The following is a 15,770-nucleotide window of genomic DNA, read 5'->3' on the forward strand; positions in this document are numbered from 1 at the left end:
ATGAAAATTTAGGGGTGTGTGTGAGGTAAACCTCCCAATCTGTGGGAAGGTTACCATATGTTTCTCAGTGGTAAAAGCTGAGAATTTTGTAACTCGAAGCCTGTAGGCAAGAGTGATTTTGTTCTTGAATGAAGCTGTGAAGCAAGTTCAAGGTGTGGTAACATTACATTGTATTTGTAGTGATAGGAATGGAAACTGGAGGTTTCTATCTAGGAGTTCCTAGGTATAGATTGCATTGGGTAGGGATTAAGTGATGAGTTGTAAACGGGTGAGTTTAACTCTGAATTGATACTACTAATAGTGGATCTTCTTCCTGGCTTGGTAGCCCCCAGATGTAGGTCATGTTGGACTGAACTGGGTTAACAATTTCCTGTGTTCGTTTTCCTTCTGTATGATATAATCATGTCTGCCATAACTAAGCATGTATTCCAGTCTGTTCATCAAGATAATAGCAGACCTGATACATAGCCTTCTGTTGGAATGTCAATCAGAATGTTTTGACATTCATCAACAACAGCACATACTGTTTAATAAGCTGATGATTTCAGTTCAGTATGTAGTGAAGTCTGGAGTTCAAAAGCACAACAGACCTGGCCAAAAGATCATTGTGAAACTGTCAAACTGGATGTCTTGACAGTTCTTCCAGTAAGCTGATACTGATGCAGAGACTGGTTGGTCTTTTACAGTACAGCAAATTTAGCACAGTCTGTTTTCAGGAACCAAGCAGACTTAGCATATGGTTCTGGACTTGGGTGTCAAACGGAATGTCGTGACATTCACTCCTGACTGCATATGCTAAATTGTTGGATGGTTAGTTTTCTGTTTCAGGATTTTTCTCAGGCTATTCTTCAGGAATCCACCAACTGATCTAAAATCCAGGAAACTAACAACTAAGCTACAATTAATGAACCTGGCAAATAATCTATTTGTTAGCTTCTTAATAAGTGGAGATTAGTTTAACTTGTTACAACCTTTAATTTAGGAAATACAAGTACATGACCAACAAACTGGAACAATGTAACAAATAATGTCCAAAACAGGATTGAGACATCTTGCTGATATCTGTGTAGGAAAACAACAGAAGTGAATGATAAGGTGCACATAACGAGGTGTTCCTCCATTCTAGGATGACATAGAAGGAGAGGTCGTGACACTGTGAAAAGGTGCACATTAGTACAGAGTGTAATAACTGTCTTGCTGTAATAGGTACAATGTTAGATCAGATGTCATGACTTGACGTAGAACATCTGAATACTGACTACACCAGAATTTCAATTGGTATCAGAGCAGGCATCCTGTTCTGTTTCTGGATGAGATCCATGGGTGATACTTTCTGGTATATTGCAAGGAGTTATGTTAGTACTGAAGCGGGAACCTGTGTAAGGTTCTGTAATTCCCTGAATGGTCCCTTGAAGTAGGTGGATGGACTGTTCATGACAGGAATGGTGTGTACCTGTCTCTGGAGGTTGGCAATTGGCCTGTGTGTGAGACAGCTGTGCCAGTACTAAATCACATTCAAACCTGGTATGGTCTTGGAGGCCAATCTGGTGAAGTGTGTGTTCATAGGTTGAGTTGTATTATGATTTCCGCTGCATAATACATGGCAAAACTCAAACTCTGATGTAGTTTTCCCTCATGTGGATGAAAGGCTGCTGTGTTCAAGATCTCATCATAATCTACTGAAGATGTCAAAGATACTTGAGTCTCCTCAAGTCCACTCATCATGACGTTCTCACTTCAGGATGGTAAGAGTCACTTAATCACTGATTCTCTTACTCTCTTGAGTAGTGTATATGAAGACCTTGAAGACCTTCAAGGAAGGGTTGTTCCAAGGAGGTGGAACCAATGTTCTATGTGATGTTAGAACATGGTGTTCAACAAGTATGCAACTACTGGTTGAAGAGCAGATGTTTTTAGGGTTCAAACAAAGGGATAATTCTGTTTGGAACCTACTCCTGACCTGGAAGAGGAGACATCTGTGTGTGCTAAGTTGACAAGAGCAGGGTCAACTGTGTGTGTGCTCAAGAAGGTCATCCCTATAAGTTGAGCTGGTTGAGATGTGACATTGTGCAATCTCCTGCTGTTAGGCATCTTCCTGCAGTTTGATCAGGATTGGATAGTTGTTCCCTGAAGTACTATGGTGTGTTGGACGACAAGTCTCCTGGATGTTAGCAGTCAATAATGGGGTAACCTGATTGTGATATCATTTAAGGGGGTTGGAACCATGAATCTTGATATTCAAACACCACGTTCAGAAGTGGCAGTTCTTACTAGGAGTGAGAATATGAAGATTCAGAGGTTGGTTGAGGTAATATGCTCTGGCAATGCATATCTACTATCGACTGGTGTTGTGTGTCTCACTAGTACTTATGGTCAGCTGAAGTCTGATTGGTGTGATTGGAGGAGTTAGTTGCCACTGGTAAGGGATGGTGGATGTCATGTTGAGACATTTGTGTACAATGCATGGATATTGGTGTGGAGTTTCCATGATTGTTAATTTGAGGGGGAGTTTTGGTTAACCTCCTCACGTTTGGTCAGCCTAGGGTCTGGTTGGCTGTTGACCTGTGTCACATGGGTTCTGGTTGGCTGTTGTGTGACACATTTGCAAGGAAGGATTCATCTCTCTCATTCCTAAGGGTGAATCTAATCTGGAAAGAGTCTCAAGACTATTAAGGTGCTTGCAAGCAGAAGATGTTGACACTAGAAGAGTATCCTCAAAGCACTCTTATGGTGGAAGTATCTGAAAGGATAATTGGGAAAGGATTTAAGATCAATGGCTACTTGTGTCAAGTACAAGTATTTAATTGATTATCCTTGGAGCTCAAGATAACTGATGTTCTTAAAAATGTTGGAACATCTCTTCTTCAAGACCCTGTGCAGAATCACAGGAAGGATAGTACATTGGGGTATGATCTATCTCTTTGGTGGCAGCAAAAGCATATGATCTCTGAAAAGGTTTCCTGGCAAGAAACATGTTCAGCCTTGGTATGTACAAGAAGAAGAAGACATCATAGTCTTGATGGTGGTTACTTGGATCAGGTTATTTCTGATCTAGGTAAGGAAGTGCATTAGCTTATGCACACTGTGGAGTCAAGAACAAGTGGCAGCAGTCTTGACATCATGGAAACAGCCTTGCCTCAGGATGTGGAATCCCTGGTAGAGCTGAAGGGTTAGTTTCTAACTGGTCCTTCTGAAGACTCATACATCAGAGTGTCTGATGTCTTTGGAGAAGAAGCAGGAATTCATCAAGGTGTGAGCTTGAATGACTTAATTGCAAACCTGCAGGATGGAGGTTGTTTACTCAAACTTGGTTCCACAATCAAGTCTATGAGAACATTGAACTCTAGTTCTGTGAAGGGAGGAAGCTCGTTCAAGTGGCAGAAGAAGGAGCTGAATTCAACAGCTAGATGTCAAAACACAATGTTGTGACATTTGGCTCAACATCAGACTCTTAGTTGGTGAAGTGGCACATCAACTTGAGATAGAAGGGTCCACAGGGTTGTAGATTGGATACTTCAAAAAGGTCGTCCTCGTAGCAGTACTTTGGAGTGGCTGGATGGTACATGTTCATGTCTTAGAAAAACTAAGTTTGTTCAACATGTAGCTTGGAGTTCAAGTCTCACTTGGAAGGTCAGAATATCTTTGGTAGAAGTCTGATAAACTTGGGGAGGTCAAAAAGCAGCATTTGATCTTTTCATATGAGAATTCATGAAGGAGGTAATCAACCAGTGGCAGTTGGTCTTGCTCAGAAGTGAGTTCGAAGAATCAAGATAATCAACATAAGGCAGCTGGTTATTCTTGAGGAAAGTCTGAGACAAATTACTTTTGAGCAGAAAAGTAGCAAGTTGAAGACTAAAGGAGGTGTTTTCTATTCATCCCTTGGAGCTTGTGGTAGGAGTTCTGAGTCATCTATGGAAGATTATCTCATGTAATGGGATGAAAAGGTATATGTCCCAACTTATGTCTGGGTTCTTCTTGATCAAGCTGGTGACTCAGTGATATCTGAAGACTATCAGATGGTGTTCCCTGTTATGTGTGATGGATGTCCTAACGAATGTTAGAACATTTTGTGAAGTGGCCGTCTGTTCTGGTTAGAAGAGAGATTGACACTGGGTGTGGATGTGTTCAACCAAGAGGGTTGATCAGAGGGTGCGCTCTTGAAGACATGAAGATGAGTCTTATGTTTTCCATTCATCAAGTGGGTTGAGTTCTTTTTGAATCAGGAAGAAGGTGAAGGTCCAACCACGTTGGATATGTGTGACCTCCAAGGGAGTAGGTGGTCCATGACAGGGGGAGTTGTGCCTTTGTGCTGCAAGCAATCACCAAGCTTGTGGTCTATGTGTTCTCAAATGACTAGGTAGTTATCAGGATGTTGTGATGTATGTCAAGGCTGAGTGAGCAGAAGAATGTCTGACCGGATGTCATGACATTGCCCTGGACATTGCTGTTAATTCCTTCTGAATCTAAAAGTCATTAGGAATTATGAGGGTGATGTGGCTAAGTCTGATAAACCAGAATAAGCCTGATGGCTACAGCTGTGTGGTACAGGGGGAGTAACCATCAACTGAAGTGTGAAAAGTTGGTTGTAGCAGTGCTAGGTGTCAAGTATCTACTGGAGGTATGACAGAAGTTTTGTTGAATACTGGCTGAATGCAGGAATGTTAAGACATCGCGTGCAACGTGTCTGACTGCATATATGGAATGGTCTCCATGCACTGGAACGGCTGTTTTGGAAAAGAAACAGTCAAGAGCTATAAAAGGTATTCAAAGATAGTCTGAGATTTTGTTGGTGATTCTCTGACTGTTTCTCAGCAAAAATAAATGCATCTTGACCAAGCATTTATTTCTACCGGAAATTCCTAGGCACAGGCTGGACTATTTAAAGGATGCAATAGCCCTCTTCCTCTCTCACGAAAAACACTCCATTCTCATAATCATGGGGTATGTTAAGGTTTGGGCAAGCTGTGCCTGGATCTGGTTTTGTGAAGGGTGCCTTTACAAATGTTTAGCTAAAAAGGGGGAGAGAAATATAGTCCTGGGATTGAGGATGTACCAAAATCAAGCCAACTGTGGATGTGGCAGCAAACAGAAGTTGGCATCAGGCACAAAATCCACCAACTGGGGTTTCCACTTGTGTCTTGTGATCTGAGTTAAGAAGACAGTTGTGCCTTGTGATCTGAGTTACATTGTCTATGTACTCAGCATTACATACTCTTCAGGAAGCTCTCCGGTTGAGGGGAAGGGTTCTGGAACAACTGAGTCTTGTCCCTCTTCTTCCCCATGTACACCAACTTTGGTGTTTGTGGTGGTGGAGCCAATGACGGAGATGAAGAGCATTCCCAAATTGGGATGTGTTGTCCAGTGTATTGTTTATTTGTTTTAGCTAAAATTTGCCAAAGGGGGAGATTGTTGATTCCTTAGGATTGGCAGTAATTTTAGAAAACAAATAATGTAATCATCTCTGTTGTTTTAATATGTTGGGTTGAAGAAATTCAACATCTGGACCAACATGTCATGTACGATGTCACGACATCAGGTCTGTGACATCGCACATGTGTAGGAAACTGAATTAATTAATTCAGTATATGTCATGGGATCAGCAAGGATATCTAGTGAATATCCTAACTCCCATGTGGAGGTCTTGAAGACTAAATCAGAATATATATAGGCTCTAAACATGGAGATATATATGGAGAGAGTTTAGGAACTTGAAGACCTTGTTTGTAGCAGAATTTTTCTGCTGAAGTTGCAACAGCAAAGAACAAGTCTGCTGCAATTTTCTGAAGGCCCAAATCCAGTTGGGTGATTAGGTTATAAATAGCTGATTGTAATCTAGTTTTTGTAAGCCTCCTAGAATGAAAATTTAGGGGTGTGTGTGAGGTAAACCTCCCAATCTGTGGGAAGGTTACCATATGTTTCTCAGTGGTAAAAGCTGAGAATTTTGTAACTCGAAGCCTGTAGGCAAGAGTGATTTTGTTCTTGAATGAAGCTGTGAAGCAAGTTCAAGGTGTGGTAACATTACATTGTATTTGTAGTGATAGGAATGGAAACTGGAGGTTTCTATCTAGGAGTTCCTAGGTATAGATTGCATTGGGTAGGGATTAAGTGATGAGTTGTAAACGGGTGAGTTTAACTCTGAATTGATACTACTAATAGTGGATCTTCTTCCTGGCTTGGTAGCCCCCAGATGTAGGTCATGTTGGACTGAACTGGGTTAACAATTTCCTGTGTTCGTTTTCCTTCTGTATGATATAATCATGTCTGCCATAACTAAGCATGTATTCCAGTCTATTCATCAAGATAATAGCAGACCTGATACATAGCCTTCTGTTGGAATGTCAATCAGAATGTTTTGACATTCATCAACAACAGCACATACTGTTTAATAAGCTGATGATTTCAGTTCAGTATGTAGTGAAGTCTGGAGTTCAAAAGCACAACAGACCTGGCCAAAAGATCATTGTGAAACTGTCAAACTGGATGTCTTGACAGTTCTTCCAGTAAGCTGATACTGATGCAGAGACTGGTTGGTCTTTTACAGTACAACAAATTTAGCACAGTCTGTTTTCAGGAACCAAGCAGACTTAGCATATGGTTCTGGACTTGGGTGTCAAACGGAATGTCGTGACATTCACTCCTGACTGCATATGCTAAATTGTTGGATGGTTAGTTTTCTGTTTCAGGATTTTTCTCAGGCTATTCTTCAGGAATCCACCAGCTGATCTAAAATCCAGGAAACTAACAACTAAGCTACAATTAATGAACCTGGCAAATAATCTATTTGTTAGCTTCTTAATAAGTGGAGATTAGTTTAACTTGTTACAACCTTTAATTTAGGAAATACAAGTACATGACCAACAAACTGGAACAATGTAACAGATAATGTCCAAAACAGGATTGAGACATCTTGCTGATATCTGTGTAGGAAAACAACAGAAGTGAATGATAAGGTGCACATAACTAGGTGTTCCTCCATTCTAGGATGACATAGAAGGAGAGGTCGTGACACTGTGAAAAGGTGCACATTAGTACAGAGTGTAATAACTGTCTTACTGTAATAGGTACAATGTTAGATCAGATGTCATGACTTGACGTAGAACATCTGAATACTGACTACACCAGAATTTCAATACCCTCAAACCCCAAGTTGACTGATGCTGAATGGATTCAGAGTCGTTATGACCAGTTGAATCTGATCGAAGAGAAGCGATTGACTGCCATGTGCCATGGTCAGTTGTATCGGCAGAGAATGAAGAAAGCATTCGATAAGAAGGTCAAGCCTCGTGTGTTCCGAGAAGGTGACCTCGTGCTTAAGAAAGTCTTGTCTTTCGCGCCCGATTCCAGGGGCAAGTGGACTCCAAACTACGAGGGTCCATATGTTGTTAAGAGAGCCTTTTCAGGCGGTGCTTTGATGCTTACAACAATGGATGGGGAGGATTTCACTCGTCATGTGAATTCAGATGCAGTAAAGAAATACTTTGCCTAAAAAAAAAGTATACGCAAATGAAAAACAGAATAGCTCGCTAAGTTGAAAACCCGAAAGGGCGGCTTAGGCAAAAATGAGCGTCTCGGTGGAGAACCCGAAAGGGCGATCCAGGAAAAAGTTAGAGACTTAAAAAAAAAGTATATTTGCATCCCGCTAGATTGAGTACCTCACCCTGGGGAAATCTAGGCAAAAATTAGGGATTTGGCAAGTAACTGCATCCTGACAAGACTTTCTATTCCACAGCTGTCTTTTCGTCAGAGGTTCTCGATTCGTCGTCAACTGAAGCTTCGAATACATCGAGATTCAAGTTGGTAGAGAAAGGATCATTATGTTCAATGTAGCCCTCTTCCAATATATATCACTGATTTCAAATTTGTACAAATCTATGGAGTCTTGCCATTTGCAGGCTACCATTCCATCAAATCAATTTGAGCTTTTTATCCAATTATTTGCACTCTTATTTGTTTCAATTCAACAAATGTTTTGCATGTTTCAATTGATAAAATGTCATTGTTTTAAACCAATAAATTTTTCAAATTGTTGTTTTAAACAAAGTGAACATTCACAATGATGAAAGGATACTCAAGAATCTCTCAGTGCTCTCCCAAGGGTGGCATGATTTCCAACAGGTAAGACATTTGTTCATATTCCTGGTTTGGCTGTATCCTCTTTCTCCTGCTTTGTTGTTGGGGTTGTTCCCCAAACAGAGTTGTTGTTGGGGTTGTTCCCTAAGCAGAGTGCTTGTTGAAGACTTCGTTTTCTTCTCCAGTAGTATTCTCCCCAGCATGGGTGTTTTCCTTTTGGAAGATTCGGTAGTTGGTGGTTTGAGACCCTGGTACCCCGTCTCTCCCTAGTGCAGTTGCCAGTGGAGTTGTTGTTTCTCTCCTCAGCATGGTTGTTTTCTTTTTGAAGATTCAGTGGTTGGTGGATTGATATCCCGGTACTTTACCACTTTCCTCAGCGCAGTAGCCTGCAGAGTGGTTGACATGATATACTGCATTTTATGCTATATCTCTCCATCAGAGCGTTCTCCCTGCAGCAGGGCAGTGATTATTTTCCCCTCAGTAGTTGTTGTTTTTGGAAGGTGTAGCATTCAGTGGTTGATCCCCAGCTCTCCTCCATATCCCCAGTGGATTCCTCAGTGGATTCCCTAGCAGCCAGTAGATTTGTGGTATGGTGGATTATATCTGTATGATTTCCACAAAATCCCCAAGACTGGGTATCCCCTCAGAGTCTCCGCCAGGGCTGGTATCCTCGACAGAGTTGCTTTTGTGGTAGTTTCTGCTTGTTGAAACCTCTGTTTCCCCAGTAGGGTCGGTTGGTGGTCCATCATCCAGAGATTTGGTTGATTTCCTGGGTGCTTTTGATCCTCAGTAGAGTGGCTTGTTGCAGAATCTACTTGTGTGATTTGTCTTCCTTCAGTGGGTGTATCCCCGATGGAGTGGCTACTTGTGTTTTCCCAGTAGAGTTGCTTGTGCAGCCAGATTCTTCATGGATGATCTATTCTCCCTCAGTGGGTTATTCCCCAGTGGAGTTATGTGGAGTTGCTTTCATAGCAATTCTTGCCTGTGCAGTGAACTCTTGCTTCCCAGTTGATACTGAGGACCCCTGCAGATTTTTGGGATTTCTCCCATTCCCCAACAGATTTGTCTTTGTGGCCGTTGTTGCCTGTTGTGACTTTCTGTACCCCAGTTGGGTTGATTGTTGATCCATCACTCAGAGATTTTGTGATATCTTTGGAGTTGTTTTTCCTCCCCGCAGATCTTTGCTGTTCAGCATGTGGATCTCAGCAGATTGGCTTTCCAGTTGGTTTTTCCCCTGGAAGTATAGTACCGGGCGTTTGATTCCTGGACCTGTTGTGTTTGATATGTCTGTTTTGTCAGCATTCATCAAACATAAAATACGCATATTCATAAACATTTAGATATTCATGTTGCATTTTGTGCCATATATCTTTTGTTTGTTGTTCCCTGTTGTGGTGATATAGATCTCTCTAATAGATCTCCCCAAGCAGATGTCGGGCGTTTAAATCTCTCCATATAGAGTCAGCCCCATAAGCAGAAAGTGTCTGTCTTTTCTTCTGCAGTTCCCCACTGAGGTTATCCTCGTGGATGACGGTTTCTTCTGTTTCCTCCCAACACATATATTGGGATGGATGTTCCTATTGAGCTATATCCTCATTAGGACGTGTCTTGATTCAGTCTGTCTTTTCGGATCAATCCCAAATATGCTATTTGTCAACTGTTTCTCGTGCTTCCCTGTGGAATAAATGAATAATTTGCCCAGTAACCGACATTAATTCTTTTATCCCTAGCGGAACCTTTTTGGGCCTCTACCCTCATACCGGTAGTTGTAAGTCCTATGTTCCCTCTTCTTGGCGGAATTGGTGGTTATATACCTTTTGTTCCTCAGCGAGGGTTGATTTAGTTTTCTACCCAATAGTCGGTAGTTGTGAATCCTAGTTTTTCTGCTCTTCAGCAGTTGGTGGTTTGTTATAAACCCTATCTTTTATCCTCATCAGAGTTTTGGCTACTACCCCGTATTCGGTAGTCGTAAGTCCTATCTCTTTTCCCCTAGCAGAGGAAACCTTTGTGGTTCGTTCTGGTTGATGGTGGATCTTGTGTTGTTGTGGTTTTATTTCCAACGGAATTTGTGCTTTTTGTGGATAATTGCCGGATGCTAGCAACCCTATCCCCAACCAGAGTTTTGGTCTTCTACCCCGTATTCGGTAGATGTAAACCCTAATTTCTCCTCTTTGCAGAGTTAACCTTGTTGTTCATCCAAACCGATGACGGTTACTCCTTGTGGTTATCTTCATCCAGTATTCGATGTTGATATTCCTCCCTTGCTTCTGGATAATTGCCTTTTGCTAGCAATTGTATCCCCAGCAGTCTTCTGGATCATTGTCGTATGCTTGCAATGTTATCCCCTTTGAAGTTGCCAGCAAGTCCTTGTGGATAATTGTTGTTTCTGCAATCTATCCCCAGCGGGTCTTCTTTCATTTACCCTTTTGCTTGGTAATGATTGTTGCTCCCTTTGATTGGTCATCATTATATACCTAGTTTTAGTATCCCGATGCCTTTCTTTTCGGTCGATTTATCCTTTGTTAACTCAGTAACCGGTTGTGGATAATCTTCCATGCGAGTATGTTATCCACGTTCTGACGGTAATGGATAATATATCTCATGCACTCTTCAGTCGAAGCCTGTTGTGTTTCCCCAGTCGAGTAAGATTCGTTATTCCTTTGCGGAATCGAATATTTCTTTGTTTCTTGGATGATTGTCGGATGCTTGCAATTTATCCCTTGTGAGTTGTATTTCGTTTACCCTGTTGTTGTGGTAACGATTGTCTCTCTTTTTGGTTGATCACCTATTATATACCCAGTAACCGGTATCTCTGGTGTCTCTTCCTTTTCGAGTATATTATTCATGTTCTGACCGTAATGAATGATATATCTCTTTCGCTCTTTGGTTGGAATCCTTTGTTGATTTTCCCCAGCGGAGTAAGATTCGTATTCTTTGTAGAATCGAATATCCATCCTTTAACAAGTTTGTGTTTTGGATGATGAGTGTCTTATCATATATACCAATTCACGTTTTCGGTAGGTCACCTATTATATGCCCTAATCGGTATCTCTGGTGTTTCCTTCTATGCGAGTATATTATTCACGTTCTGACGGTAATGAATAATATATCTCATGCGAGTATTCTATCCATGTTCTGACGGTAATGGATATTATATCTCATGCACTCTTTGGGTTTGTGTCCCCAGCTGAGTAAGATTCGTTTTCCCGTTGTGGATTCGAATGTCCATCCTGTAAGTCGATTTGCTTTTTCAAGCCCTCCTTTCGGATGATGAGTGTTTTGGCATATATACCAATTCACGCTTTGGTAGGTCACCTATTATATACCCAGTAACCGGTATCTCTGGTGTCTCTTCCTTTTCGAGTATATTATTCACGTTCTGAGGGTAATGAATAATATGTCTCATGCACTCTTGGGTCAATCTTTTGATTGTTTTCTCCGCAGAGTAAGATTCGTATTCCTTGTGGAATCGAATATCCATCCTATAAACAAGTCTGCTTTTCTAGCTTTCTTCAGGATGATGAGTGTTTTGGCATATATACCAATTTACGCTTTGGTCGGTCACCTATTATATACCCTGTAACCAGTATCCCTGGTGTTCCTTCCTGCTCCCTATTATGACCTTGGTCCCCTGTGGAGTCAGATTTTCCTGAGTTGATGTACCTTTTTCAAGTCTTTCTCAGATGTTTGGTTGATTGATATCTCTCACCCTTATACCGGTCTTAGATATTCATTCTTCCTGAGTTTGTTACCCTTATACCGGTAACACCTCATTGTTTGTTGCTTCCCCAGGAGAGTCTCTTTGTTAGACCCTTCTCCAGTGTGGTTTTCTGTTGTGATTTTACCCTCTTGCTGTATTGGCGTTTTCCCCAATATATGCATGTTTTCCCCGGCAGGGAGGTTCTTTGTGAATCTTTTCCTTGGTCCGAGTCCGGATTTTTATCCGAAGTATCCTTTGTGGATAGTTTGAGTCAGTTTGAGTCTTTCCAATGGATGTGTCATCCTTTGGAATTCTTCTTTTCCCCAGTTTGAGTCTTTCTCCCCAGTGAGGTCTCCAGTCCAGTCGTGCCTTGTTCGCGCAGTGTCTAATCCCAGTTTTCCCTAATTCAGAGTCGTGTCCTGCTCACGCATTTCTTTTTCTTTTCTTATCCCCCCATAAGAGTCTTGTTAGAGTCTCTGTTCCTAGTGAGTGAATTACTCCGATGGATCGGTTTTTCTTCTTTGTGGACCCGTATTCCCCACAGAGTTTTGTTTCTTTTGCATGCATACATTTGCATCATGAGGTCTCTTAGGGACTAAAATTTGTCTCATTACTGTTATTTAAGCCCATTCTACCGCATCGAGATGAAGATTTCTAAACTTCACTTCTCCGGCTAGAATGACCTTAAATAGGGGCATCTGTAGGACCCCAATTTTGTCCCTAAGATCCCTCCTGGCATCATATCATATCATATCATTGCCTCAAGGATCTTTGTGCACCTTGCCTGCTTCCCTGTGGTTGGGTTATCTTTTTGAGTGGTTCTTGATCACCAAGCATGTTTTTCATTTGTATATCATTGCTTTTCATTTGTTTACTAACCAAAAGTACAAAAATATGTCATCTAACCTTTGTCTTGCAAATGAAGCAATCAACAGTCAAAGTAGTCAAAGGCCGCCATTGAGCCATAAGTGGTGGCCATTCTTGAGAATTTGGGCACCATAATCATTATCAAGAGTTCATATGAGTTGTGATATCATTTTGAATACAAAATCCCAAGTGGTAGAGGCTTGAATCTCATCAAGGCATTCTTCAGTCAACTGAAACCCTAGCCAGTCAACTGCTCAGTCAACTGTTGGATTTGGAGGTGGGAAGTGATGAGAAATACTTCATTCATGTTCAAACAAGTTTCATTTGACATTTCAAACATCAACATTGAAGAAAATAAAGTCAGGTCAAAACTTTCCAAAAATAGTAAGTGACCTGTAATTTGGAATTGCCAAAAATGGAAAGGTTTTCTCCTTAAGATTACATCATCAAGAAAGCTTCAAATGAAATTTTGTTGAACATGAAAGTTGTAGATCTTTCTCTCCCATTTCCAAAAAGTCGAAGATCATCCTTTTCTCATGTGTGGTTAAGGAAGTATGATCAAAACTTGGCCAAGTGTACATGGAGCTTCCAACATGCATAACTTCTCAACCAAATAGCCAAATGGAGTGGTTCTTTTTGCTAAATTCCTCTCTTGAACTCTATTATCCAAATCATGCATTACATTTCATCAATTCTCATCACATTATTACTTGCATTTCACTTGAATTTTTAGAGGGAAAAATTATAATTTGAATTTGGTACATTATTTGAATGATACACCAATGCATTTAGCTCAAAAAAGAAAATTTAAGTGAAATCAAGCTCAGCCACGTGCACTGTTCATGCCATGCTCATGCAAAGGTGAAAATACCAAAATGTGCAAAACACCTCCAAAGTTAAGCATTCATTAGCATTTTGGTTAAACATGATTAAGGATTGGATTAAGAGGGAGTATATAACCCTAAGCATAACAGAATTCTGGAACCACAATTCACAAATCTCAGATCTAGAAATTTTTTCTCAAACTTTCTCTCAAATTTTTCTCTCATTTTCTTCAAATCAAAGCATAAATTCCTGCTTAATTCTTCATCTAACATCATCACTGAGCAACATTCAAGCTAGAACCAGGTGATTTCGTGCAGAATTGAAGTAGCTTGGAGCAAGAACACAACAATGGTGAATTGCAAAATCTGTTGAATCGAGCTCAATTGAACATCCAAACCTCATCCAATACACTCCTTAAGCTTGCTAGAAGAAGATCTAAGCACTACAAGACCAGGAACATACTAATTTGAAAGCTGCTCTTCAAGAGGTACATTAGTTGCTTAAGTTCACTTTGAACTTGCTTTTGCTTGGTTGCTTAACCACTTTAGGTATAACCTCTCTTCTTCATGTAGTCTGGAAGACCTGGCCTGTTATGTGGTCAGACACCTGTCTGAAGTCCTCCTTAAGAGGCAATGCTTGTGTTTGTTTACTTTTTGTGCCAAGCAGGAAAAGTCCTCATATGAGGCAATTGGTAGATAAAAGAGATGTGTAGTCCATCTCCTACTATTCAGTGTGTCATCCCTTTGCTCACATTACATGTTGATGCATTGTGGATATTAACCCAAGATCTATAGAGTCATTCACTTGTGGAGAGAGTTCCAACTTTCTGAACTCCCACACCTTCTAATATTCAAAGCTCTCCCTGACCAGGGATAAGAGCTATGAGGCACACCCCTCATATCCTTTTCATCTGCTTCACCTTAACTCTCAATGTTAAGGTTAAGAGCACCAATTACCCCATTCCAATTGACTTTAAAGTCTAACCCTTGCTTGAGCCTAATTGCTTGTATATAGTGTGTGCTAACTGAATCATTGATTGCTTATTGGTTCATTTGTACATGTTTGCTTGTTTGCCTTTGTGCATTTATCATCATTAATTGGTAATTATTGCATGATCATCATTTCATATCTTTGTGACATATCTTTGTTTGTCCATTGAGGAATCAACTGTAAGTCCATTCATTGGCCATTGTTCCTATGATTTGGAAGGGATTAAGTGTAAGACCATTTCATTGGCCACTTATGTCCTCTTTGCTTAGTGCTTTTGTTTGTTTGTTGTATGTGAGGATTCAATTGTAAGTCCATGTTGTTGGCATTTGTTTTCCCATGATCATATGTTGGAGATTAGAGTAAGCCCAGATAGATTGGCATCTGATATCCATGTTTTGTTTTTCTTTAGGAGATTGGTATAAGTCCATTTATTGGCATCTGATATCCATGTTTTGTTTTGCTTTAGGAGATTGGTATAAGTCCATTTATTGGCATCTGATATCCATGTTTTGTTTGGCTTTAGGAGATTGGTATAAGTCCATTTATTGGCATCTGATATCCCTGTTTGTTTTAGGAGACTGGTGTAAATCCATTGATTGGTATCCGGTATCCACCTTTGTTTGTGAGATTGGGGTAAGTCCAGCAATTGGCATCCGGTATCATTCGTTTTTCTTATTTGCTATTGCTCATTTGCCTATTCCTAAGGACACACTTGAATCATCTTCCATATGATTTCAAGAGGTGAACGTCTAAGAAGTTTTACACCCCCTCACCTCCCATTTTTGTTTCTTCAAACCCCTTTGCACTTGTTGGTTTTCAAAACTTGAAAATATTATTGTGCAAACTTTTCACCTGTTTTCAAATTAGAAACCTGGGCCTTAAGCCCTTGATTTTCAAACTCCAATTTTATAACATTTCTTCTTTGAATTGAATTCTAATCATACTTTGACCATATTTTGTAAATACTCATAATTGGTTAATCACACTCATTCAATTGTTTTGTGGCTTTGTCCATTGTTGATATGTTTTCATACATTAGCCATAGGTTTCAATTATCATAGTGGTTGATGTAAATCTCACCACATCCTTAGTGAGTTGATTGTAAGTCTTCCATACTTATTATAGGGTTAACCCCTCACTAGTATGTTGAAGCTATCCTCGCATGGTGGATTGTTGGTATTGGTTGAGTTTTCTCCCGTTGATAATGAAAAGCCTTAGTGCTCTTGTTTTAAAATCAATTAACCTACATTTTGGAAATCTTTTAGCCGAACTACGGCGTTTTGATCCTTACCTTTCATGGAAGGTACGTAGGCAACGG

This window comes from Lathyrus oleraceus, chromosome 1, assembly GCF_024323335.1.
Source record: "Lathyrus oleraceus cultivar Zhongwan6 chromosome 1, CAAS_Psat_ZW6_1.0, whole genome shotgun sequence".
Taxonomy (NCBI): Eukaryota; Viridiplantae; Streptophyta; class Magnoliopsida; order Fabales; family Fabaceae; genus Lathyrus; species Lathyrus oleraceus.